General features: G+C 48.3%; 1 long non-coding RNA gene across 1 annotated transcript; it reads right to left on the minus strand.

The window, feature by feature from the left end:
* Positions 1-9028: 9028 nt before the first annotated feature.
* On the minus strand, positions 9029-25601 carry LOC125774469 (uncharacterized). Its single transcript, XR_007420934.1, has 5 exons — positions 25448-25601; positions 19862-21681; positions 14808-16249; positions 10202-13645; positions 9029-9865 (listed from the first exon to the last, which is right to left on the minus strand). It is a non-coding gene; the product is annotated as an uncharacterized LOC125774469 (long non-coding RNA).
* Between the last annotated feature and the right edge of the window lie 1962 nt (positions 25602-27563).

Here is a 27563-nt window from a genome sequence, read left to right on the forward strand (position 1 = left end):
CCAAGACACCTTAGCCAAGACACCTTAGCCAAGACACCTTAGCCAAGACACATTAGCCAAGACACCTTAGCCAAGACACCTTAGCCAAGACACCTTAGCCAAGACACCTTAGACGAGACACATTAGCCAAGACACCTTAGCCAAGACACCTTAGCCAAGACACCTTAGCCAAGACACCTTAGAAGAGACACATTAGCCAAGACACCTTAGCCAAGACACCTTAGCCAAGACACCATAGCCAAGACACCTTAGCCAAGACACATTAGCCGAGACACATTAGCCAAGACACTTTAGCCGAGACACCTTAGCCAAGACACATTAGCCAAGACACCTTAGCCAAGACACCTTAGCCAAGACACCTTAGCCAAGACACCTTAGACGAGACACATTAGCCAAGACACCATAGCCAAGACACCTTAGCCAAGACACCTTAGACGAGACACATTAGCCAAGACACCTTAGCCAAGACACCTTAGCCAAGACACCATAGCCAAGACACCTTAGCCAAGACACCTTAGCCAAGACACCTTAGACGAGACACATTAGCCAAGACACCTTAGCCAAGACACCTTAGCCAAGACACCTTAGCCAAGACACCTTAGACGAGACACATTAGCCAAGACACCTTAGCCAAGACACCTTAGCCAAGACACCTTAGACGAGACACATTAGCCAAGACACCTTAGCCAAGACACCTTAGCCAAGACACATTAGCCAAGACACCTTAGCCAAGACACCTTAGCCAAGACACCTTAGCCAAGACACCTTAGCCAAGACACATTAGCCAAGACACCTTAGCCAAGACACCTTAGCCAAGACACCTTAGCCAAGACACCTTAGACGAGACACATTAGCCAAGACACCTTAGCCAAGACACCTTAGCCAAGACACCTTAGCCAAGACACATTAGACGAGACACATTAGCCAAGACACCTTAGCCAAGACACCTTAGCCAAGACACCTTAGCCAAGACACCTTAGCCAAGACACATTAGCCAAGACACCTTAGCCAAGACACCTTAGCCGAGACACATTAGCCAAGACACCTTAGCCAAGACACCTTAGCCAAGACACCTTAGACGAGACACATTAGCCAAGACACCTTAGCCAAGACACCTTAGCCAAGACACTTTAGCCGAGACACATTAGCCAAGACACCTTAGCCAAGACACCTTAGCCAAGACACCTTAGCCAAGACACATTAGCCAAGACACCTTAGCCAAGACACCTTAGCCAAGACACCTTAGCCAAGACACCTTAGACGAGACACATTAGCCAAGACACCTTAGCCAAGACACCTTAGCCAAGACACCTTAGCCAAGACACCTTAGACGAGACACATTAGCCAAGACACCTTAGCCAAGACACCTTAGCCAAGACACCATAGCCAAGACACCTTAGCCAAGACACTTTAGCCGAGACACATTAGCCAAGACACCTTAGCCGAGACACCTTAGCCAAGACACATTAGCCAAGACACATTAGCCAAGACACCTTAGCCAAGACACCTTAGCCGAGACACATTAGCCAAGACACCTTAGCCAAGACACCTTAGCCAAGACACCTTAGACGAGACACATTAGCCAAGACACCTTAGCCAAGACACCTTAGCCAAGACACCTTAGCCAAGACACCTTAGCCAAGACACCTTAGACGAGACACATTAGCCAAGACACCTTAGCCAAGACACCTTAGCCAAGACACCATAGCCAAGACACCTTAGCCAAGACACTTTAGCCGAGACACCTTAGCCAAGACACCTTAGCCAAGACACATTAGCCAAGACACCTTAGCCAAGACACCTTAGCCGAGACACATTAGCCAAGACACCTTAGCCAAGACACCTTAGCCAAGACACCTTAGACGAGACACATTAGCCAAGACACCTTAGCCAAGACACCTTAGCCAAGACACCTTAGACGAGACACCTTAGCCAAGACACCTTAGCCAAGACACCTTAGCCAAGACACCTTAGACGAGACACATTAGCCAAGACACCTTAGCCAAGACACCTTAGCCAAGACACCATAGCCAAGACACCTTAGCCAAGACACTTTAGCCGAGACACATTAGCCAAGACACTTTAGCCGAGACACCTTAGCCAAGACACATTAGCCAAGACACCTTAGCCAAGACACCTTAGACGAGACACATTAGCCAAGACACCTTAGCCAAGACACCTTAGCCAAGACACATTAGCCAAGACACATTAGCCAAGACACATTAGCCGAGACACATTAGCCAAGACACCTTAGCCAAGACACCTTAACCAACACACCTTAGCCAAGACACAATAGCCAAGACACCTTAGCCGAGACACATTAGCCAAGACACCTTAGCCAAGACACCTTAGCCAAGACACTTTAGCCGAGACACATTAGCCAAGACACCTTAGCCAAGACACCTTAGCCAAGACACCTTAGCCAAGACACATTAGCCAAGACACCTTAGCCAAGACACCTTAGCCAAGACACCTTAGCCAAGACACCTTAGACGAGACACCTTAGCCAAGACACCTTAGCCAAGACACTTTAGCCGAGACACATTAGCCAAGACACATTAGCCAAGACACCTTAGCCAAGACACCATAGCCAAGACACCTTAGACGAGACACATTAGCCAAGACACATTAGCCAAGACACCTTAGCCAAGACACCATAGCCAAGACACCTTAGACGAGACACCTTAGCCAAGACACCTTAGCCAAGACACTTTAGCCGAGACACATTAGCCAAGACACCTTAGCCAAGACACCTTAGCCAAGACACATTAGCCAAGACACCTTAGCCAAGACACCTTAGCCGAGACACATTAGCCAAGACACCTTAGCCAAGACACCTTAGCCAAGACACCTTAGACGAGACACATTAGCCAAGACACCTTAGCCAAGACACCTTAGCCAAGACACCTTAGACGAGACACCTTAGCCAAGACACCTTAGCCAAGACACCTTAGCCAAGACACCTTAGACGAGACACATTAGCCAAGACACCTTAGCCAAGACACCTTAGCCAAGACACCTTAGCCAAGACACCTTAGACGAGACACATTAGCCAAGACACCTTAGCCAAGACACCTTAGCCAAGACACCATAGCCAAGACACCTTAGCCAAGACACCTTAGCCAAGACACCTTAGACGAGACACATTAGCCAAGACACCTTAGCCAAGACACCTTAGCCAAGACACATTAGCCAAGACACATTAGCCAAGACACATTAGCCGAGACACATTAGCCAAGACACCTTAGCCAAGACACCTTAACCAACACACCTTAGCCAAGACACAATAGCCAAGACACCTTAGCCGAGACACATTAGCCAAGACACCTTAGCCAAGACACCTTAGCCAAGACACTTTAGCCGAGACACATTAGCCAAGACACCTTAGCCAAGACACCTTAGCCAAGACACCTTAGCCAAGACACATTAGCCAAGACACCTTAGCCAAGACACCTTAGCCAAGACACCTTAGCCAAGACACCTTAGACGAGACACATTAGCCAAGACACCTTAGCCAAGACACCTTAGCCAAGACACCTTAGCCAAGACACCTTAGACGAGACACCTTAGCCAAGACACCTTAGCCAAGACACTTTAGCCGAGACACATTAGCCAAGACACATTAGCCAAGACACCTTAGCCAAGACACCATAGCCAAGACACCTTAGCCAAGACACTTTAGCCGAGACACCTTAGCCAAGACACCTTAGCCAAGACACATTAGCCAAGACACCTTAGCCAAGACACCTTAGCCGAGACACATTAGCCAAGACACCTTAGCCAAGACACCTTAGCCAAGACACCTTAGACGAGACACATTAGCCAAGACACCTTAGCCAAGACACCTTAGCCAAGACACCATAGCCAAGACACCTTAGCCAAGACACTTTAGCCGAGACACATTAGCCAAGACACTTTAGCCGAGACACCTTAGCCAAGACACATTAGCCAAGACACCTTAGCCAAGACACCTTAGCCAAGACACCTTAGCCAAGACACCTTAGACGAGACACATTAGCCAAGACACCTTAGCCAAGACACCTTAGCCAAGACACCTTAGCCAAGACACCTTAGACGAGACACATTAGCCAAGACACCTTAGCCAAGACACCTTAGCCAAGACACCATAGCCAAGACACCTTAGCCAAGACACCTTAGCCAAGACACCTTAGACGAGACACATTAGCCAAGACACCTTAGCCAAGACACCTTAGCCAAGACACATTAGCCAAGACACATTAGCCAAGACACATTAGCCGAGACACATTAGCCAAGACACCTTAGCCAAGACACCTTAACCAACACACCTTAGCCAAGACACAATAGCCAAGACACCTTAGCCGAGACACATTAGCCAAGACACCTTAGCCAAGACACCTTAGCCAAGACACTTTAGCCGAGACACATTAGCCAAGACACCTTAGCCAAGACACCTTAGCCAAGACACCTTAGCCAAGACACATTAGCCAAGACACCTTAGCCAAGACACCTTAGCCAAGACACCTTAGCCAAGACACCTTAGACGAGACACATTAGCCAAGACACCTTAGCCAAGACACCTTAGCCAAGACACCTTAGCCAAGACACCTTAGCCAAGACACCTTAGCCAAGACACCTTAGCCAAGACACCTTAGACGAGACACATTAGCCAAGACACCTTAGCCAAGACACCTTAGCCAAGACACCATAGCCAAGACATCTTAGCCAAGACACTTTAGCCGAGACACCTTAGCCAAGACACCTTAGCCAAGACACATTAGCCAAGACACCTTAGCCAAGACACCTTAGCCGAGACACATTAGCCAAGACACCTTAGCCAAGACACCTTAGCCAAGACACCTTAGACGAGACACATTAGCCAAGACACCTTAGCCAAGACACCTTAGCCAAGACACCTTAGACGAGACACCTTAGCCAAGACACCTTAGCCAAGACACCTTAGCCAAGACACCTTAGACGAGACACATTAGCCAAGACACCTTAGCCAAGACACCTTAGCCAAGACACCATAGCCAAAACACCTTAGCCAAGACACTTTAGCCGAGACACATTAGCCAAGACACTTTAGCCGAGACACCTTAGCCAAGACACATTAGCCAAGACACCTTAGCCAAGACACCTTAGCCAAGACACCTTAGCCAAGACACCTTAGACGAGACACATTAGCCAAGACACCTTAGCCAAGACACCTTAGCCAAGACACCTTAGCCAAGACACCTTAGACGAGACACATTAGCCAAGACACCTTAGCCAAGACACCTTAGCCAAGACACCATAGCCAAGACACCTTAGCCAAGACACCTTAGCCAAGACACCTTAGACGAGACACATTAGCCAAGACACCTTAGCCAAGACACCTTAGCCAAGACACATTAGCCAAGACACATTAGCCAAGACACATTAGCCGAGACACATTAGCCAAGACACCTTAGCCAAGACACCTTAACCAACACACCTTAGCCAAGACACAATAGCCAAGACACCTTAGCCGAGACACATTAGCCAAGACACCTTAGCCAAGACACCTTAGCCAAGACACTTTAGCCGAGACACATTAGCCAAGACACCTTAGCCAAGACACCTTAGCCAAGACACCTTAGCCAAGACACATTAGCCAAGACACCTTAGCCAAGACACCTTAGCCAAGACACCTTAGCCAAGACACCTTAGACGAGACACATTAGCCAAGACACCTTAGCCAAGACACCTTAGCCAAGACACCTTAGCCAAGACACCTTAGACGAGACACCTTAGCCAAGACACCTTAGCCAAGACACTTTAGCCGAGACACATTAGCCAAGACACCTTAGCCAAGACACTTTAGCCAAGACACATTAGCCAAGACACCTTAGCCAAGACACATTAGCCAAGACACCTTAGCCAAGACACATTAGCCAAGACACCTTAGCCAAGACACCTTAGCCAAGACACCTTAGACGAGACACCTTAGCCAAGACACCTTAGCCAAGACACCTTAGCCAAGACACCTTAGACGAGACACATTAGCCAAGACACCTTAGCCAAGACACCTTAGCCAAGACACCATAGCCAAGACACCTTAGCCAAGACACTTTAGCCGAGACACATTAGCCAAGACACTTTAGCCGAGACACCTTAGCCAAGACACATTAGCCAAGACACCTTAGCCAAGACACCTTAGCCAAGACACCTTAGCCAAGACACCTTAGCCAAGACACCTTAGACGAGACACATTAGCCAAGACACCTTAGCCAAGACACCTTAGCCAAGACACCTTAGCCAAGACACCTTAGACGAGACACATTAGCCAAGACACCTTAGCCAAGACACATTAGCCAAGACACCATAGCCAAGACACCTTAGCCAAGACACCTTAGCCAAGACACCTTAGACGAGACACATTAGCCAAGACACCTTAGCCAAGACACCTTAGCCAAGACACCTTAGACGAGACACATTAGCCAAGACACCTTAGCCAAGACACCTTAGCCAAGACACCTTAGACGAGACACATTAGCCAAGACACCTTAGCCAAGACACCTTAGCCAAGACACATTAGCCAAGACACCTTAGCCAAGACACCTTAGCCAAGACACCTTAGCCAAGACACCTTAGCCAAGACACCTTAGCCAAGACACCTTAGCCAAGACACATTAGCCAAGACACCTTAGCCAAGACACCTTAGCCAAGACACCTTAGCCAAGACACCTTAGACGAGACACATTAGCCAAGACACCTTAGCCAAGACACCTTAGCCAAGACACCTTAGCCAAGACACCTTAGACGAGACACCTTAGCCAAGACACCTTAGCCAAGACACCTTAGCCAAGACACCTTAGCCAAGACACTTTAGCCAAGACACATTAGCCAAGACACCTTAGCCAAGACACCTTAGCCAAGACACCTTAGCCAAGACACATTAGCCAAGACACCTTAGACGAGACACATTAGCCAAGACACCTTAGCCAAGACACCTTAGCCAAGACACCTTAGCCAAGACACCTTAGACGAGACACATTAGCCAAGACACCTTAGCCAAGACACCTTAGCCAAGACACCTTAGCCAAGACACCTTAGACGAGACACATTAGCCAAGACACTTTAGCCGAGACACCTTAGCCAAGACACCTTAGCCAAGACACCTTAGCCAAGACACCTTAGCCAAGACACCTTAGACGAGACACATTAGCCAAGACACCTTAGCCAAGACACCTTAGCCAAGACACCTTAGACGAGACACATTAGCCAAGACACCTTAGCCAAGACACCTTAGACGAGACACATTAGCCAAGACACCTTAGCCAAGACACCTTAGCCAAGACACCTTAGACGAGACACATTAGCCAAGACACCTTAGCCAAGACACCTTAGACGAGACACATTAGCCAAGACACCTTAGCCAAGACACCTTAGCCAAGACACCTTAGCCAAGACACATTAGACGAGACACATTAGCCAAGACACCTTAGCCAAGACACTTTAGCCAAGACACTTTAGCCGAGACACCTTAGCCAAGACACATTAGCCAAGACACCTTAGCCAAGACACCTTAGCCAAGACACCTTAGCCAAGACACCTTAGACGAGACACATTAGCCAAGACACCTTAGCCAAGACACTTTAGCCAAGACACTTTAGCCGAGACACCTTAGCCAAGACACATTAGCCAAGACACCTTAGCCAAGACACCTTAGCCAAGACACCTTAGACGAGACACATTAGCCAAGACACCTTAGCCAAGACACCTTAGCCAAGACACCTTAGCCAAGACACCTTAGCCAAGACACCTTAGACGAGACACATTAGCCAAGACACCTTAGCCAAGACACCTTAGCCAAGACACCTTAGACGAGACACATTAGCCAAGACACCTTAGCCAAGACACCTTAGCCAAGACACCTTAGCCAAGACACATTAGCCAAGACACCTTAGACGAGACACATTAGCCAAGACACCTTAGCCGAGACACCTTAGCCAAGACACATTAGCCAAGACACCTTAGCCAAGACACCTTAGCCAAGACACCTTAGCCAAGACACCTTAGCCGAGACACATTAGCCAAGACACCTTAGCCAAGACACCTTAGCCAAGACACCTTAGACGAGACACATTAGCCAAGACACCTTAGCCAAGACACTTTAGCCGAGACACATTAGCCAAGACACCTTAGCCAAGACACCTTAGCCAAGACACCTTAGCCAAGACACATTAGCCAAGACACCTTAGCCAAGACACCTTAGCCAAGACACCTTAGCCAAGACACCTTAGACGAGACACATTAGCCAAGACACCTTAGCCAAGACACCTTAGCCAAGACACCTTAGCCAAGACACCTTAGACGAGACACATTAGCCAAGACACCTTAGCCAAGACACCTTAGCCAAGACACCATAGCCAAGACACCTTAGCCAAGACACTTTAGCCGAGACACATTAGCCAAGACACTTTAGCCGAGACACCTTAGCCAAGACACATTAGCCAAGACACCTTAGCCAAGACACCTTAGCCAAGACACCTTAGACGAGACACATTACCCAAGACACCTTAGCCAAGACACCTTAGCCAAGACACCTTAGCCAAGACACCTTAGCCAAGACACCTTAGACGAGACACATTAGCCAAGACACCTTAGCCAAGACACCTTAGCCAAGACACCATAGCCAAGACACCTTAGCCAAGACACCTTAGCCAAGACACCTTAGACGAGACACATTAGCCAAGACACCTTAGCCAAGACACCTTAGCCAAGACACCTTAGCCAAGACACCTTAGACGAGACACATTAGCCAAGACACCTTAGCCAAGACACCTTAGCCAAGACACATTAGCCAAGACACCTTAGCCAAGACACCTTAGCCAAGACACATTAGCCAAGACACCTTAGCCAAGACACCTTAGCCAAGACACCTTAGCCAAGACACCTTAGCCAAGACACCTTAGCCAAGACACATTAGCCAAGACACCTTAGCCAAGACACCTTAGCCAAGACACCTTAGCCAAGACACCTTAGACGAGACACATTAACCAAGACACCTTAGCCAAGACACCTTAGCCAAGACACATTAGCCAAGACACCTTAGCCAAGACACATTAGCCAAGACACCTTAGCCAAGACACCTTAGCCAAGACACATTAGCCAAGACACCTTAGCCAAGACACCTTAGCCAAGACACCTTAGCCAAGACACCTTAGCCAAGACACTTTAGCCGAGACACATTAGCCAAGACACTTTAGCCGAGACACCTTAGCCAAGACACATTAGCCAAGACACCTTAGCCAAGACACCTTAGCCAAGACACCTTAGCCAAGACACCTTAGACGAGACACATTAGCCAAGACACCTTAGCCAAGACACCTTAGCCAAGACACCTTAGCCAAGACACCTTAGCCAAGACACATTAGCCAAGACACCTTAGCCAAGACACCTTAGCCAAGACACCTTAGCCAAGACACCTTAGACGAGACACATTAGCCAAGACACCTTAGCCAAGACACCTTAGCCAAGACACCTTAGCCAAGACACCTTAGCCAAGACACCTTAGACGAGACACATTAGCCAAGACACCTTAGCCAAGACACCTTAGCCAAGACACCATAGCCAAGACACCTTAGCCAAGACACTTTAGCCGAGACACATTAGCCAAGACACTTTAGCCGAGACACCTTAGCCAAGACACATTAGCCAAGACACCTTAGCCAAGACACCTTAGCCAAGACACCTTAGCCAAGACACCTTAGACGAGACACATTAGCCAAGACACCTTAGCCAAGACACTTTAGCCGAGACACATTAGCCAAGACACTTTAGCCGAGACACCTTAGCCAAGACACATTAGCCAAGACACCTTAGCCAAGACACCTTAGCCAAGACACCTTAGACGAGACACCTTAGCCAAGACACCTTAGCCAAGACACCTTAGCCAAGACACCATAGCCAAGACACCTTAGCCAAGACACTTTAGCCGAGACACATTAGCCAAGACACTTTAGCCGAGACACCTTAGCCAAGACACATTAGCCAAGACACCTTAGCCAAGACACCTTAGCCAAGACACCTTAGCCAAGACACCTTAGACGAGACACATTAGCCAAGACACCTTAGCCAAGACACTTTAGCCGAGACACATTAGCCAAGACACTTTAGCCGAGACACCTTAGCCAAGACACATTAGCCAAGACACCTTAGCCAAGACACCTTAGCCAAGACACCTTAGCCAAGACACCTTAGCCAAGACACCTTAGCCAAGACACCTTAGCCAAGACACCTTAGCCAAGACACTTTAGCCGAGACACCTTAGCCAAGACACCTTAGCCAAGACACATTAGCCAAGACACCTTAGCCAAGACACCTTAGCCAAGACACCTTAGCCAAGACACCTTAGACGAGACACATTAGCCAAGACACCTTAGCCAAGACACCTTAGCCAAGACACCTTAGCCAAGACACCTTAGACGAGACACATTAGCCAAGACACCTTAGCCAAGACACCTTAGCCAAGACACCATAGCCAAGACACCTTAGCCAAGACACTTTAGCCGAGACACATTAGCCAAGACACTTTAGCCGAGACACATTAGCCAAGACACCTTAGCCGAGACACATTAGCCAAGACACTTTAGCCGAGACACCTTAGCCAAGACACCTTAGCCAAGACACTTTAGCCGAGACACATTAGCCAAGACACCTTAGCCAAGACACTTTAGCCAAGACACATTAGCCAAGACACCTTAGCCAAGACACATTAGCCAAGACACCTTAGCCAAGACACATTAGCCAAGACACCTTAGCCAAGACACCTTAGCCAAGACACCTTAGACGAGACACCTTAGCCAAGACACCTTAGCCAAGACACCTTAGCCAAGACACCTTAGCCAAGACACTTTAGCCGAGACACATTAGCCAAGACACCTTAGCCAAGACACCTTAGCCAAGACACCTTAGCCAAGACACATTAGCCAAGACACCTTAGCCAAGACACCTTAGCCAAGACACCTTAGCCAAGACACCTTAGACGAGACACATTAGCCAAGACACCTTAGCCAAGACACCTTAGCCAAGACACCTTAGACGAGACACATTAGCCAAGACACCTTAGCCAAGACACCTTAGCCAAGACACCTTAGACGAGACACATTAGCCAAGACACCTTAGCCAAGACACCTTAGCCAAGACACCTTAGACGAGACACATTAGCCAAGACACCTTAGCCAAGACACCTTAGCCAAGACACATTAGCCAAGACACCTTAGCCAAGACACCTTAGCCAAGACACCTTAGCCAAGACACCTTAGCCAAGACACCTTAGCCAAGACACATTAGCCAAGACACCTTAGCCAAGACACCTTAGCCAAGACACCTTAGCCAAGACACCTTAGACGAGACACATTAGCCAAGACACCTTAGCCAAGACACCTTAGCCAAGACACATTAGCCAAGACACCTTAGCCAAGACACTTTAGCCGAGACACATTAGCCAAGACACTTTAGCCGAGACACCTTAGCCAAGACACATTAGCCAAGACACCTTAGCCAAGACACCTTAGCCAAGACACCTTAGCCAAGACACCTTAGACGAGACACATTAGCCAAGACACCTTAGCCAAGACACCTTAGCCAAGACACCTTAGCCAAGACACCTTAGCCAAGACACCTTAGCCAAGACACCTTAGCCAAGACACCTTAGCCAAGACACCTTAGACGAGACACATTAGCCAAGACACCTTAGCCAAGACACCTTAGCCAAGACACCTTAGCCAAGACACCTTAGCCAAGACACCTTAGACGAGACACATTAGCCAAGACACCTTAGCCAAGACACCTTAGCCAAGACACATTAGCCAAGACACCTTAGCCAAGACACCTTAGCCAAGACACCTTAGCCAAGACACCTTAGCCAAGACACCTTAGCCAAGACACATTAGCCAAGACACCTTAGCCAAGACACCTTAGCCGAGACACATTAGCCAAGACACTTTAGCCGAGACACCTTAGCCAAGACACCTTAGCCAAGACACTTTAGCCGAGACACATTAGCCAAGACACCTTAGCCAAGACACTTAAGCCAAGACACATTAGCCAAGACACCTTAGCCAAGACACATTAGCCAAGACACCTTAGCCAAGACACATTAGCCAAGACACCTTAGCCGAGACACCTTAGCCAAGACACCTTAGACGAGACACCTTAGCCAAGACACCTTAGCCAAGACACCTTAGCCAAGACACCTTAGCCAAGACACTTTAGCCAAGACACATTAGCCAAGACACCTTAGCCAAGACACCTTAGCCGAGACACATTAGCCAAGACACCTTAGCCAAGACACCTTAGCCAAGACACCTTAGACGAGACACCTTAGCCAAGACACCTTAGCCAAGACACCTTAGCCAAGACACCTTAGACGAGACACATTAGCCAAGACACCTTAGCCAAGACACCTTAGCCAAGACACCATAGCCAAGATACCTTAGCCAAGACACTTTAGCCGAGACACATTAGCCAAGACACTTTAGCCGAGACACCTTAGCCAAGACACATTAGCCAAGACACCTTAGCCAAGACACCTTAGCCAAGACACCTTAGACGAGACACATTAGCCAAGACACCTTAGCCAAGACACCTTAGCCAAGACACCATAGCCAAGACACCTTAGCCAAGACACTTTAGCCGAGACACCTTAGCCAAGACACTTTAGCCGAGACACATTAGCCAAGACACCTTAGACGAGACACATTAGCCAAGACACCTTAGCCAAGACACTTTAGCCGAGACACATTAGCCAAGACACCTTAGCCAAGACACCTTAGCCAAGACACCTTAGACGAGACACCTCAGCCAAGACACCTTAGCCAAGACACCTTAGCCAAGACACCTTAGACGAGACACATTAGCCAAGACACCTTAGCCAAGACACCTTAGCCAAGACACCATAGCCAAGACACCTTAGCCAAGACACTTTAGCCGAGACACATTAGCCAAGACACTTTAGCCGAGACACCTTAGCCAAGACACATTAGCCAAGACACCTTAGCCAAGACACCTTAGCCAAGACACCTTAGCCAAGACACCTTAGCCAAGACACCTTAGACGAGACACATTAGCCAAGACACCTTAGCCAAGACACCTTAGCCAAGACACCTTAGCCAAGACACCTTAGACGAGACACATTAGCCAAGACACCTTAGCCAAGACACCTTAGCCAAGACACCATAGCCAAGACACCTTAGCCAAGACACCTTAGCCAAGACACCTTAGACGAGACACATTAGCCAAGACACCTTAGCCAAGACACTTTAGCCGAGACACATTAGCCAAGACACCTTAGCCAAGACACCTTAGCCAAGACACCTTAGCCAAGACACATTAGCCAAGACACCTTAGCCAAGACACCTTAGCCAAGACACCTTAGCCAAGACACCTTAGACGAGACACATTAGCCAAGACACCTTAGCCAAGACACCTTAGCCAAGACACCTTAGCCAAGACACCTTAGACGAGACACCTTAGCCAAGACACCTTAGCCAAGACACTTTAGCCGAGACACATTAGCCAAGACACCTTAGCCAAGACACTTTAGCCAAGACACATTAGCCAAGACACCTTAGCCAAGACACATTAGCCAAGACACCTTAGCCAAGACACATTAGCCAAGACACCTTAGCCAAGACACCTTAGCCAAGACACCTTAGACGAGACACCTTAGCCAAGACACCTTAGCCAAGACACCTTAGCCAAGACACCTTAGACGAGACACATTAGCCAAGACACCTTAGCCAAGACACCTTAGCCAAGACACCATAGCCAAGACACCTTAGCCAAGACACTTTAGCCGAGACACATTAGCCAAGACACTTTAGCCGAGACACCTTAGCCAAGACACATTAGCCAAGACACCTTAGCCAAGACACCTTAGCCAAGACACCTTAGCCAAGACACCTTAGACGAGACACATTAGCCAAGACACCTTAGCCAAGACACCTTAGCCAAGACACCTTAGCCAAGACACCTTAGACGAGACACATTAGCCAAGACACCTTAGCCAAGACACCATAGCCAAGACACCTTAGCCAAGACACCTTAGCCAAGACACCTTAGACGAGACACATTAGCCAAGACACCTTAGCCAAGACACCTTAGCCAAGACACCTTAGCCAAGACACCTTAGACGAGACACATTAGCCAAGACACCTTAGCCAAGACACCTTAGCCAAGACACCTTAGACGAGACACATTAGCCAAGACACCTTAGCCAAGACACCTTAGCCAAGACACATTAGCCAAGACACCTTAGCCAAGACACCTTAGCCAAGACACCTTAGCCAAGACACCTTAGCCAAGACACCTTAGCCAAGACACATTAGCCAAGACACCTTAGCCAAGACACCTTAGCCAAGACACCTTAGCCAAGACACCTTAGACGAGACACATTAGCCAAGACACCTTAGCCAAGACACCTTAGCCAAGACACCTTAGCCAAGACACCTTAGACGAGACACATTAGCCAAGACACCTTAGCCAAGACACCTTAGCCAAGACAACATAGCCAAGACACCTTAGCCAAGACACTTTAGCCGAGACACATTAGCCAAGACACTTTAGCCGAAACACATTAGCCAAGACACCTTAGCCGAGACACATTAGCCAAGACACTTTAGCCGAGACACCTTAGCCAAGACACCTTAGCCAAGACACTTTAGCCGAGACACATTAGCCAAGACACCTTAGCCAAGACACTTTAGCCAAGACACATTAGCCAAGACACCTTAGCCAAGACACATTAGCCAAGACACCTTAGCCAAGACACATTAGCCAAGACACCTTAGCCGAGACACCTTAGCCAAGACACCTTAGACGAGACACCTTAGCCAAGACACCTTAGCCAAGACACCTTAGCCAAGACACCTTAGCCAAGACACTTTAGCCAAGACACATTAGCCAAGACACCTTAGCCAAGACACCTTAGCCAAGACACCTTAGCCAAGACACATTAGCCAAGACACCTTAGCCAAGACACCTTAGCCGAGACACATTAGCCAAGACACCTTAGCCAAGACACCTTAGCCAAGACACCTTAGACGAGACACATTAGCCAAGACACCTTAGCCAACACACTTTAGCCGAGACACATTAGCCAAGACACCTTAGCCAAGACACCTTAGCCAAGACACCTTAGCCAAGACACATTAGCCAAGACACCTTAGCCAAGACACCTTAGCCAAGACACCTTAGCCAAGACACCTTAGACGAGACACATTAGCCAAGACACCTTAGCCAAGACACCTTAGCCAAGACACCTTAGCCAAGACACCTTAGACGAGACACATTAGCCAAGACACCTTAGCCAAGACACCTTAGCCAAGACACCATAGCCAAGACACCTTAGCCAAGACACTTTAGCCGAGACACATTAGCCAAGACACTTTAGCCGAGACACCTTAGCCAAGACACATTAGCCAAGACACCTTAGCCAAGACACCTTAGCCAAGACACCTTAGACGAGACACATTAGCCAAGACACCTTAGCCAAGACACCTTAGCCAAGACACCTTAGCCAAGACACCTTAGCCAAGACACCTTAGACGAGACACATTAGCCAAGACACCTTAGCCAAGACACCTTAGCCAAGACACCATAGCCAAGACACCTTAGCCAAGACACCTTAGCCAAGACACCTTAGACGAGACACATTAGCCAAGACACCTTAGCCAAGACACCTTAGCCAAGACACCTTAGCCAAGACACCTTAGACGAGACACATTAGCCAAGACACCTTAGCCAAGACACCTTAGCCAAGACACCTTAGACGAGACACATTAGCCAAGACACCTTAGCCAAGACACCTTAGCCAAGACACATTAGCCAAGACACCTTAGCCAAGACACCTTAGCCAAGACACCTTAGCCAAGACACCTTAGCCAAGACACCTTAGCCAAGACACATTAGCCAAGACACCTTAGCCAAGACACCTTAGCCAAGACACCTTAGCCAAGACACCTTAGACGAGACACATTAGCCAAGACACCTTAGCCAAGACACCTTAGCCAAGACACATTAGCCAAGACACCTTAGCCAAGACACATTAGCCAAGACACCTTAGCCAAGACACCTTAGCCAAGACACCTTAGACGAGACACCTTAGCCAAGACACCTTAGCCAAGACACCTTAGCCAAGACACCTTAGCCAAGACACTTTAGCCGAGACACATTAGCCAAGACACCTTAGCCAAGACACCTTAGCCAAGACACCTTAGCCAAGACACATCAGCCAAGACACCTTAGCCAAGACACCTTAGCCGAGACACATTAGCCAAGACACCTTAGCCAAGACACCTTAGCCAAGACACCTTAGCCAAGACACCTTAGACGAGACACATTAGCCAAGACACCTTAGCCAAGACACTTTAGCCGAGACACATTAGCCAAGACACCTTAGCCAAGACACCTTAGCCAAGACACCTTAGCCAAGACACATTAGCCAAGACACCTTAGCCAAGACACCTTAGCCAAGACACCTTAGACGAGACACATTAGCCAAGACACCTTAGCCAAGACACCTTAGCCAAGACACCTTAGCCAAGACACCTTAGACGAGACACATTAGCCAAGACACCTTAGCCAAGACACCTTAGCCAAGACACCATAGCCAAGACACCTTAGCCAAGACACTTTAGCCGAGACACATTAGCCAAGACACTTTAGCCGAGACACCTTAGCCAAGACACATTAGCCAAGACACCTTAGCCAAGACACCTTAGCCAAGACACCTTAGCCAAGACACCTTAGACGAGACACATTAGCCAAGACACCTTAGCCAAGACACTTTAGCCGAGACACATTAGCCAAGACACTTTAGCCGAGACACCTTAGCCAAGACACATTAGCCAAGACACCTTAGCCAAGACACCTTAGCCAAGACACCTTAGACGAGACACCTTAGCCAAGACACCTTAGCCAAGACACCTTAGCCAAGACACCATAGCCAAGACACCTTAGCCAAGACACTTTAGCCGAGACACATTAGCCAAGACACTTTAGCCGAGACACCTTAGCCAAGACACATTAGCCAAGACACCTTAGCCAAGACACCTTAGCCAAGACACCTTAGCCAAGACACCTTAGACGAGACACATTAGCCAAGACACCTTAGCCAAGACACTTTAGCCGAGACACATTAGCCAAGACACTTTAGCCGAGACACCTTAGCCAAGACACATTAGCCAAGACACCTTAGCCAAGACACCTTAGCCAAGACACCTTAGACGAGACACCTTAGCCAAGACACCTTAGCCAAGACACCTTAGCCAAGACACCTTAGCCAAGACACTTTAGCCGAGACACCTTAGCCAAGACACCTTAGCCAAGACACATTAGCCAAGACACCTTAGCCAAGACACCTTAGCCAAGACACCTTAGCCAAGACACCTTAGACGAGACACATTAGCTAAGACACCTTAGCCAAGACACCTTAGCCAAGACACCTTAGCCAAGACACCTTAGCCAAGACACTTTAGCCGAGACACATTAGCCAAGACACCTTAGCCAAGACACCTTAGCCAAGACACCTTAGCCAAGACACATTAGCCAAGACACCTTAGCCAAGACACCTTAGCCGAGACACATTAGCCAAGACACCTTAGCCAAGACACCTTAGCCAAGACACCTTAGACGAGACACATTAGCCAAGACACCTTAGCCAAGACACTTTAGCCGAGACACATTAGCCAAGACACCTTAGCCAAGACACCTTAGCCAAGACACCTTAGCCAAGACACATTAGCCAAGACACCTTAGCCAAGACACCTTAGCCAAGACACCTTAGCCAAGACACCTTAGACGAGACACATTAGCCAAGACACCTTAGCCAAGACATCTTAGCCAAGACACCTTAGCCAAGACACCTTAGACGAGACACATTAGCCAAGACACCTTAGCCAAGACACCTTAGCCAAGACACCATAGCCAAGACACCTTAGCCAAGACACTTTAGCCGAGACACATTAGCCAAGACACTTTAGCCGAGACACCTTAGCCAAGACACATTAGCCAAGACACCTTAGCCAAGACACCTTAGCCAAGACACCTTAGCCAAGACACCTTAGACGAGACACATTAGCCAAGACACCTTAGCCAAGACACCTTAGCCAAGACACCTTAGCCAAGACACCTTAGACGAGACACATTAGCCAAGACACCTTAGCCAAGACACCTTAGCCAAGACACCATAGCCAAGACACCTTAGCCAAGACACCTTAGCCAAGACACCTTAGAAGAGACACATTAGCCAAGACACCTTAGCCAAGACACTTTAGCCGAGACACATTAGCCAAGACACCTTAGCCGAGACACCTTAGCCAAGACACTTTAGCCGAGACACATTAGCCAAGACACCTTAGCCAAGACACCTTAGCCAAGACACCTTAGCCAAGACACAATAGCCAAGACACCTTAGCCGAGACACCTTAGCCAAGACACATTAGCCAAGACACCTTAGCCAAGACACCTTAGCCAAGACACTTTAGCCGAGACACATTAGCCAAGACACCTTAGCCAAGACACCTTAGCCAAGACACCTTAGCCAAGACACATTAGCCAAGACACTTTAGCCAAGACACCTTAGCCAAGACACCTTAGCCAAGACACAATAGCCAAGACACCTTAGCCGAGACACATTAGCCAAGACACATTAGCCAAGACACCTTAGCCAAGACACTTTCGCCAAGACACATTAGCCAAGACACCTTAGCCAAGACACCTTAGCCAAGACACCTTAGCCAAGACACCTTAGCCAAGACACAATAGCCAAGACACCTTAGCCGAGACACCTTAGCCAAGACACATTAGCCAAGACACCTTAGCCAAGACACCTTAGCCAAGACACTTTAGCCGAGACACATTAGCCAAGACACCTTAGCCAAGACACCTTAGCCAAGACACCTTAGCCAAGACACATTAGCCAAGACACCTTAGCCAAGACACCTTAGCCAAGACACCTTAGCCAAGACACAATAGCCAAGACACCTTAGCCGAGACACATTAGCCAAGACACATTAGCCAAGACACCTTAGCCAAGACACTTTCGCCAAGACACATTAGCCAAGACACCTTAGCCAAGACACCTTAGCCAAGACACATTAGCCAAGACACCTTAGCCGAGACACATTAGCCAAGACACCTTAGCCAAGACACTTTAGCCAAGACACCTTAGCCAAGACACCTTAGCCAAGACACAATAGCCAAGACACATTAGCCGAGACACCTTAGCCAAGACACATTAGCCAAGACACCTTAGCCAAGACACCTTAGCCAAGACACTTTAGCCGAGACACATTAGCCAAGACACCTTAACCAAGACACCTTAGCCAAGACACCTTAGCCAAGACACATTAGCCAAGACACCTTAGCCAAGACACCTTAGCCAAGACACCTTAGCCAAGACACCTTAGCCAAGACACATTAGCCAAGACACCTTAGCCAAGACACCTTAGCCAAGACACTTTAGCCGAGACACATTAGCCAAGACACCTTAGCCAAGACACCTTAGCCAAGACACCTTAGCCAAGACACATTAGCCAAGACACCTTAGCCGAGACACATTAGCCAAGACACCTTAGCCAAGACACTTTAGCCAAGACACCTTAGCCAAGACACCTTAGCCAAGACACATTAGCCAAGACACCTTAGCCAAGACACATTAGCCAAGACACATCAGCCAAGACACCTTAGCCAAGACACATTAGCCAAGACACCTTAGCCAAGACACATTAGCCAAGACACCTTAACCAAGACACCTTAGCCAAGACACCTTAGCCAAGACACCTTAGCCAAGACACATTAGCCAAGACACCTTAGCCAAGACACTTTAGCCGAGACACATTAGCCAAGACACCTTAGCTGAGACACATTAGCCAAGACACCTTAGCCAAGACACCTTAGCCAAGACACCTTAGCCAAGACACATTAGCCAAGACACCTTAGCCAAGACACTTTAGCCAAGACACCTTAGCCAAGACACATTAGCCAAGACACCTTAGCCAAGACACCTTAGCCAAGACACCTTAGCCAAGACAACTTAGCCAAGACACATTAGCCAAGACACTTTAGCCAAGACACATTAGCCAAGACACCTTAGCCAAGACACCTTAGCCAAGACACATTAGCCAAGACACATTAGCCAAGACACCTTGACCAAGACACCTTAGCCAAGACACATTAGCCGAGACACATTAGCCAAGACACCTTAGCCAAGACACAATAGCCAAGACACCTTAGCCAAGACACATTAGCCGAGACACATTAGCCAAGACACCTTAGCCAAGACACATTAGCCAAGACACATCAGCCAAGACACCTTAGCCAAGACACATTAGCCAAGACACCTTAGCCAAGACACATTAGCCAAGACACCTTAGCCAAGACACCTTAGCCAAGACACAATAGCCAAGACACCTTAGCCGAGACACTTTAGCCGAGACACATTAGCCAAGACACCTTAGCCAAGACACCTTAGCCAAGACACTTTAGCCGAGACACATTAGCCAAGACACCTTAGCCGAGACACCTTAGCCAAGACACTTTAGCCGAGACACATTAGCCAAGACACCTTAGCCAAGACACCTTAGCCAAGACACCTTAGCCAAGACACATTAGCCGAGACACCTTAGCCAAGACACCTTAGCCAAGACACTTTAGCCGAGACACCTTAGCCAAGACACTTTAGCCGAGACACATTAGCCGAGACACATTAGCCAAGACACCTTAGCCAAGACACCTTAGCCAAGACACCTTAGCCAAGACACCTTAGCCAAGACACCTTAGCCAAGACACCTTAGCCGAGACACCTTAGCCAAGACACATTAGCCAAGACACCTTAGCCAAGACACCTTAGCCAAGACACTTTAGCCGAGACACCTTAGCCAAGACACTTTAGCCGAGACACATTAGCCAAGACACCTTAGCCAAGACACCTTAGCCAAGACACCTTAGCCAAGACACAATAGCCAAGACACCTTAGCCGAGACACCTTAGCCAAGACACATTAGCCAAGACACCTTAGCCAAGACACCTTAGCCGAGACACTTTAGCCGAGACACATTAGCCAAGACACCTTAGCCAAGACACCTTAGCCAGGACACCTTAGCCAAGACACATTAGCCAAGACACCTTAGCCAAGACACCTTAGCCAAGACACCTTAGCCAAGACACAATAGCCAAGACACCTTAGCCGAGACACATTAGCCAAGACACATTAGCCAAGACACCTTAGCCAAGACACTTTCGCCAAGACACATTAGCCAAGACACCTTAGCCAAGACACTTTAGCCGAGACACATTAGCCAAGACACCTTAGCCAAGACACCTTAGCCAAGACACCCTAGCCAAGACACCTTAGCCAAGACACCTTAGCCAAGACACCTTAGCCAAGACACCTTAGCCAAGACACATTAGCCAAGACACCTTAGCCAAGACACATTAGCCAAGACACATTAGCCAAGACACATCAGCCAAGACACATTAGCCGAGACACATTAGCCAAGACACCTTAGCCAAGACACCTTAGCCAAGACACCCTAGCCAAGACACCTTAGCCAAGACACCTTAGCCAAGACACCTTAGCCAAGACACCTTAGCCAAGACACCTTAGCCAAGACACAATAGCCAAGACACCTTAGCCGAGACACTTTAGCCGAGACACATTAGCCAAGACACCTTAGCCGAGACACATTAGCCAAGACACCTTAGCCAAGACACATTAGCCAAGACACCTTAGCCAAGACACTTTAGCCGAGACACATTAGCCAAGACACCTTAGCCAAGACACCTTAGCCAAGACACCCTAGCCAAGACACCTTAGCCAAGACACCTTAGCCAAGACACCTTAGCCAAGACACTTTCGCCAAGATACATTAGCCAAGACACCTTAGCCAAGACACTTTAGCCGAGACACATTAGCCAAGACACCTTAGCCAAGACACTTTAGCCGAGACACATTAGCCAAGACACCTTAGCCAAGACACCTTAGCCAAGACACCCTAGCCAAGACACCTTAGCCAAGACACCTTAGCCAAGACACATTAGCCAAGACACCTTAGCCAAGACACCTTAGCCAAGACACAATAGCCAAGACACCTTAGCCGAGACACATTAGCCAAGACACATTAGCCAAGACACTTTAGCCAAGACACCTTATCCAAGACACCTTAGCCAAGACACCTTAGCCAAGACACCTTAGCCGGGACACCTAAGCCAAGACACTTTAGCCAAGACACATTAGCCAAGACACCTTAGCCAAGACACCTTAGCCAAGACACATTAGCCAAGACACATTAGCCAAGACACCTTAGCCAAGACACCTTAGCCAAGACACATTAGCCAAGACACCTTAGCCAAGACACCTTAGCCAAGACACCTTAGCCGAGACACCTTAGCCAAGACACATTAGCCAAGACACCTTAGCCAAGACACCTTAGCCAAGACAATTTAGCCGAGACACATTAGCCAAGACACCTTAGCCAAGACACCTTAGCCAAGACACCTTAGCCAAGACACATTAGCCAAGACACCTTAGCCGAGACACATTAGCCAAGACACCTTAGCCAAGACACTTTAGCCAAGACACCTTAGCCAAGACACTTTAGCCAAGACACATTAGCCAAGACACCTTAGCCAAGACACCTTAGCCAAGACACATTAGCCAAGACACCTTTGCCAAGACACATTAGCCAAGACACCTTAGCCAAGACACCTTAGCCAAGACACCTTAGCCAAGACACCTTAGCCAAGACACCTTAGCCGAGACACCTTAGCCAAGACACATTAGCCAAGACACCTTAGCCAAGACACCTTAGCCAAGACACTTTAGCCGAGACACATTAGCCAAGACACCTTAGCCAAGACACCTTAGCCAAGACACCTTAGCCAAGACACATTAGCCAAGACACCTTAGCCGAGACACATTAGCCAAGACACCTTAGCCAAGACACCTTAGCCAAGACACCTTAGCCAAGACACCTTAGCCAAGACACATTAGCCAAGACACCTTAGCCAAGACACATTAGCCAAGACACATCAGCCAAGACACCTTAGCCAAGACACATTAGCCAAGACACCTTAGCCAAGACACATTAGCCAAGACACCTTAACCAAGACACCTTAGCCAAGACACCTTAGCCAAGACACCTTAGCCAAGACACATTAGCCAAGACACCTTAGCCAAGACACTTTAGCCGAGACACATTAGCCAAGACACCTTAGCCAAGACACCTTAGCCAAGACACCTTAGCCAAGACACCTTAGCCGAGACACATTAGCCAAGACACCTTAGCCAAGACACCTTAGCCAAGACACCTTAGCCAAGACACCTTAGCCAAGACACCTTAGCCAAGACACCTTAGCCAAGACACCTTAGCCAAGACACCTTAGCCAAGACACTTTAGCCAAGACACATTAGCCAAGACACCTTAGCCGAGACACATTAGCCAAGACACCTTAGCCAAGACACTTTAGCCAAGACACCTTAGCCAAGACACTTTAGCCAAGACACATTAGCCAAGACACCTTAGCCAAGACACCTTAGCCAAGACACATTAGCCAAGACACATTAGCCAAGACACATTAGCCAAGACACCTTAGCCAAGACACCTTAGCCAAGACACCTTAGCCAAGACACCTTAGCCAAGACACCTTAGCCAAGACACCTTAGCCGAGACACCTTAGCCAAGACACATTAGCCAAGACACCTTAGCCAAGACACCTTAGCCAAGACACTTTAGCCGAGACACATTAGCCAAGACACCTTAGCCAAGACACCTTAGCCAAGACACCTTAGCCAAGACACATTAGCCAAGACACCTTAGCCGAGACACATTAGCCAAGACACCTTAGCCAAGACACTTTAGCCAAGACACCTTAGCCAAGACACCTTAGCCAAGACACATTAGCCAAGACACCTTAGCCAAGACACATTAGCCAAGACACCTTAGCCAAGACACCTTAGCCAAGACACATTAGCCAAGACACCTTAGCCGAGACACATTAGCCAAGACACCTTAGCCAAGACACTTTAGCCAAGACACCTTAGCCAAGACACCTTAGCCAAGACACTTTAGCCGAGACACATTAGCCAAGACACCTTAGCCAAGACACATTAGCCGAGACACATTAGCCAAGACACCTTAGCCGAGACACATTAGCCAAGACACCTTAGCCAAGACACTTTAGCCAAGACACCTTAGCCAAGACACCTTAGCCAAGACACATTAGCCAAGACACCTTAGCCAAGACACATTAGCCAAGACACATCAGCCAAGACACCTTAGCCAAGACACATTAGCCAAGACACCTTAGCCAAGACACATTAGCCAAGACACCTTAACCAAGACACCTTAGCCAAGACACCTTACCCAAGACACCTTAGCCAAGACACATTAGCCAAGACACCTTAGCCGAGACACCTTAGCCAAGACACATTAGCCAAGACACCTTAGCCAAGACACCTTAGCCAAGACAATTTAGCCAAGACACCTTAGCCGAGACACCTTAGCCAAGACACATTAGCCAAGACACCTTAGCCAAGACACCTTAGCCAAGACAATTTAGCCGAGACACATTAGCCAAGACACCTTAGCCAAGACACCTTAGCCAAGACACCTTAGCCAAGACATATTAGCCAAGACACCTTAGCCGAGACACATTAGCCAAGACACATTAGCCAAGACACCTTAGCCGAGACACATTAGCCAAGACACCTTAGCCAAGACACTTTAGCCAAGACACCTTAGCCAAGACACTTTAGCCAAGACACATTAGCCAAGACACCTTAGCCAAGACACCTTAGCCAAGACACATTAGCCAAGACACATTAGCCAAGACACATTAGCCAAGACACCTTAGCCAAGACACCTTAGCCAAGACACCTTAGCCAAGACACCTTAGCCAAGACACCTTAGCCGAGACACCTTAGCCAAGACACATTAGCCAAGACACCTTAGCCAAGACACCTTAGCCAAGACACTTTAGCCGAGACACATTAGCCAAGACACCTTAGCCAAGACACCTTAGCCAAGACACCTTAGCCAAGACACATTAGCCAAGACACCTTAGCCGAGACACATTAGCCAAGACACCTTAGCCAAGACACTTTAGCCAAGACACCTTAGCCAAGACACCTTAGCCAAGACACATTAGCCAAGACACCTTAGCCAAGACACCTTAGCCAAGACACCTTAGCCAAGACACCTTAGCCGAGACACCTTAGCCGAGACACCTTAGCCAAGACACATTAGCCAAGACACCTTAGCCAAGACACCTTAGCCAAGACACTTTAGCCGAGACACCTTAGCCAAGACACTTTAGCCGAGACACATTAGCCAAGACACCTTAGCCAAGACACCTTAGCCAAGACACCTTAGCCAAGACACAATAGCCAAGACACCTTAGCCGAGACACTTTAGCCGAAACACATTAGCCAAGACACCTTAGCCAAGACACCTTAGCCAAGACACTTTAGCCGAGACACATTAGCCAAGACACCTTAGCCGAGACACCTTAGCCAAGACACCTTAGCCGAGACACATTAGCCAAGACACCTTAGCCAAGACACCTTAGCCAAGACACCTTAGCCAAGACACAATAGCCAAGACACCTTAGCCGAGACACCTTAGCCGAGACACATTAGCCAAGACACCTTAGCCAAGACACCTTAGCCAAGACACTTTAGCCGAGACACATTAGCCAAGACACCTTAGCCAAGACACCTTAGCCAAGACACCTTAGCCAAGACACATTAGCCAAGACACCTTAGCCAAGACACCTTAGCCAAGACACCTTAGCCAAGACACAATAGCCAAGACACCTTAGCCGAGACACATTAGCCAAGACACATTAGCCAAGACACCTTAGCCAAGACACTTTCGCCAAGACACATTAGCCAAGACACCTTAGCCAAGACACCTTAGCCAAGACACCTTAGCCAAGACACCTTAGCCAAGACACAATAGCCAAGACACCTTAGCCGAGACACCTTAGCCAAGACACATTAGCCAAGACACCTTAGCCAAGACACCTTAGCCAAGACACTTTAGCCGAGACACATTAGCCAAGACACCTTAGCCAAGACACCTTAGCCAAGACACCTTAGCCAAGACACATTAGCCAAGACACCTTAGCCAAGACACCTTAGCCAAGACACCTTAGCCAAGACACAATAGCCAAGACACCTTAGCCGAGACACATTAGCCAAGACACATTAGCCAAGACACCTTAGCCAAGACACTTTCGCCAAGACACATTAGCCAAGACACCTTAGCCAAGACACCTTAGCCAAGACACATTAGCCAAGACACCTTAGCCGAGACACATTAGCCAAGACACCTTAGCCAAGACACTTTAGCCAAGACACCTTAGCCAAGACACCTTAGCCAAGACACAATAGCCAAGACACCTTAGCCGAGACACAATAGCCAAGACACATTAGCCAAGACACCTTAGCCAAGACACCTTAGCCAAGACACTTTAGCCGAGACACATTAGCCAAGACACCTTAGCCAAGACACCTTAGCCAAGACACCTTAGCCAAGACACATTAGCCAAGACACATTAGCCAAGACACCTTAGCCAAGACACCTTAGCCAAGACACCTTAGCCAAGACACATTAGCCAAGACACCTTAGCCAAGACACATTAGCCAAGACACTTTAGCCGAGGCACATTAGCCAAGACACCTTAGCCAAGACACCTTAGCCAAGACACCTTAGCCAAGACACATTAGCCAAGACACCTTAGCCGAGACACATTAGCCAAGACACCTTAGCCAAGACACTTTAGCCAAGACACCTTAGCCAAGACACCTTAGCCAAGACACATTAGCCAAGACACCTTAGCCAAGACACATTAGCCAAGACACATCAGCCAAGACACCTTAGCCAAGACACATTAGCCAAGACACCTTAGCCAAGACACATTAGCCAAGACACCTTAGCCAAGACACCTTAGCCGAGACACCTTAGCCAAGACACATTAGCCAAGATACCTTAGCCAAGACACCTTAGCCAAGACACTTTAGCCGAGACACCTTAGCCAAGACACTTTAGCCGAGACACATTAGCCAAGACACCTTAGCCAAGACACCTTAGCCAAGACACCTTAGCCAAGACACCTTAGCCAAGACACATTAGCCGAGACACATTAGCCAAGACACCTTAGCCAAGACACAATAGCCAAGACACCTTAGCCAAGACACATTAGCCGAGACACATTAGCCAAGACACCTTAGCCAAGACACCTTAGCCAAGACACCTTAGCCAAGACACCTTAGCCAAGACACCTTAGCCGAGACACCTTAGCCAAGACACATTAGCCAAGACACCTTAGCCAAGACACCTTAGCCAAGACACTTTAGCCGAGACACCTTAGCCAAGACACTTTAGCCGAGACACATTAGCCAAGACACCTTAGCCAAGACACCTTAGCCAAGACACCTTATCCAAGACACAATAGCCAAGACACCTTAGCCGAGACACTTTAGCCGAGACACATTAGCCAAGACACCTTAGCCAAGACACCTTAGCCAAGACACTTTAGCCGAGACACAT

The sequence above is a fragment of the Anopheles funestus genome, unplaced genomic scaffold (assembly GCF_943734845.2).
Source record: "Anopheles funestus unplaced genomic scaffold, idAnoFuneDA-416_04 scaffold_10_ctg1, whole genome shotgun sequence".
Classification (NCBI taxonomy): domain Eukaryota; kingdom Metazoa; phylum Arthropoda; class Insecta; order Diptera; family Culicidae; genus Anopheles; species Anopheles funestus.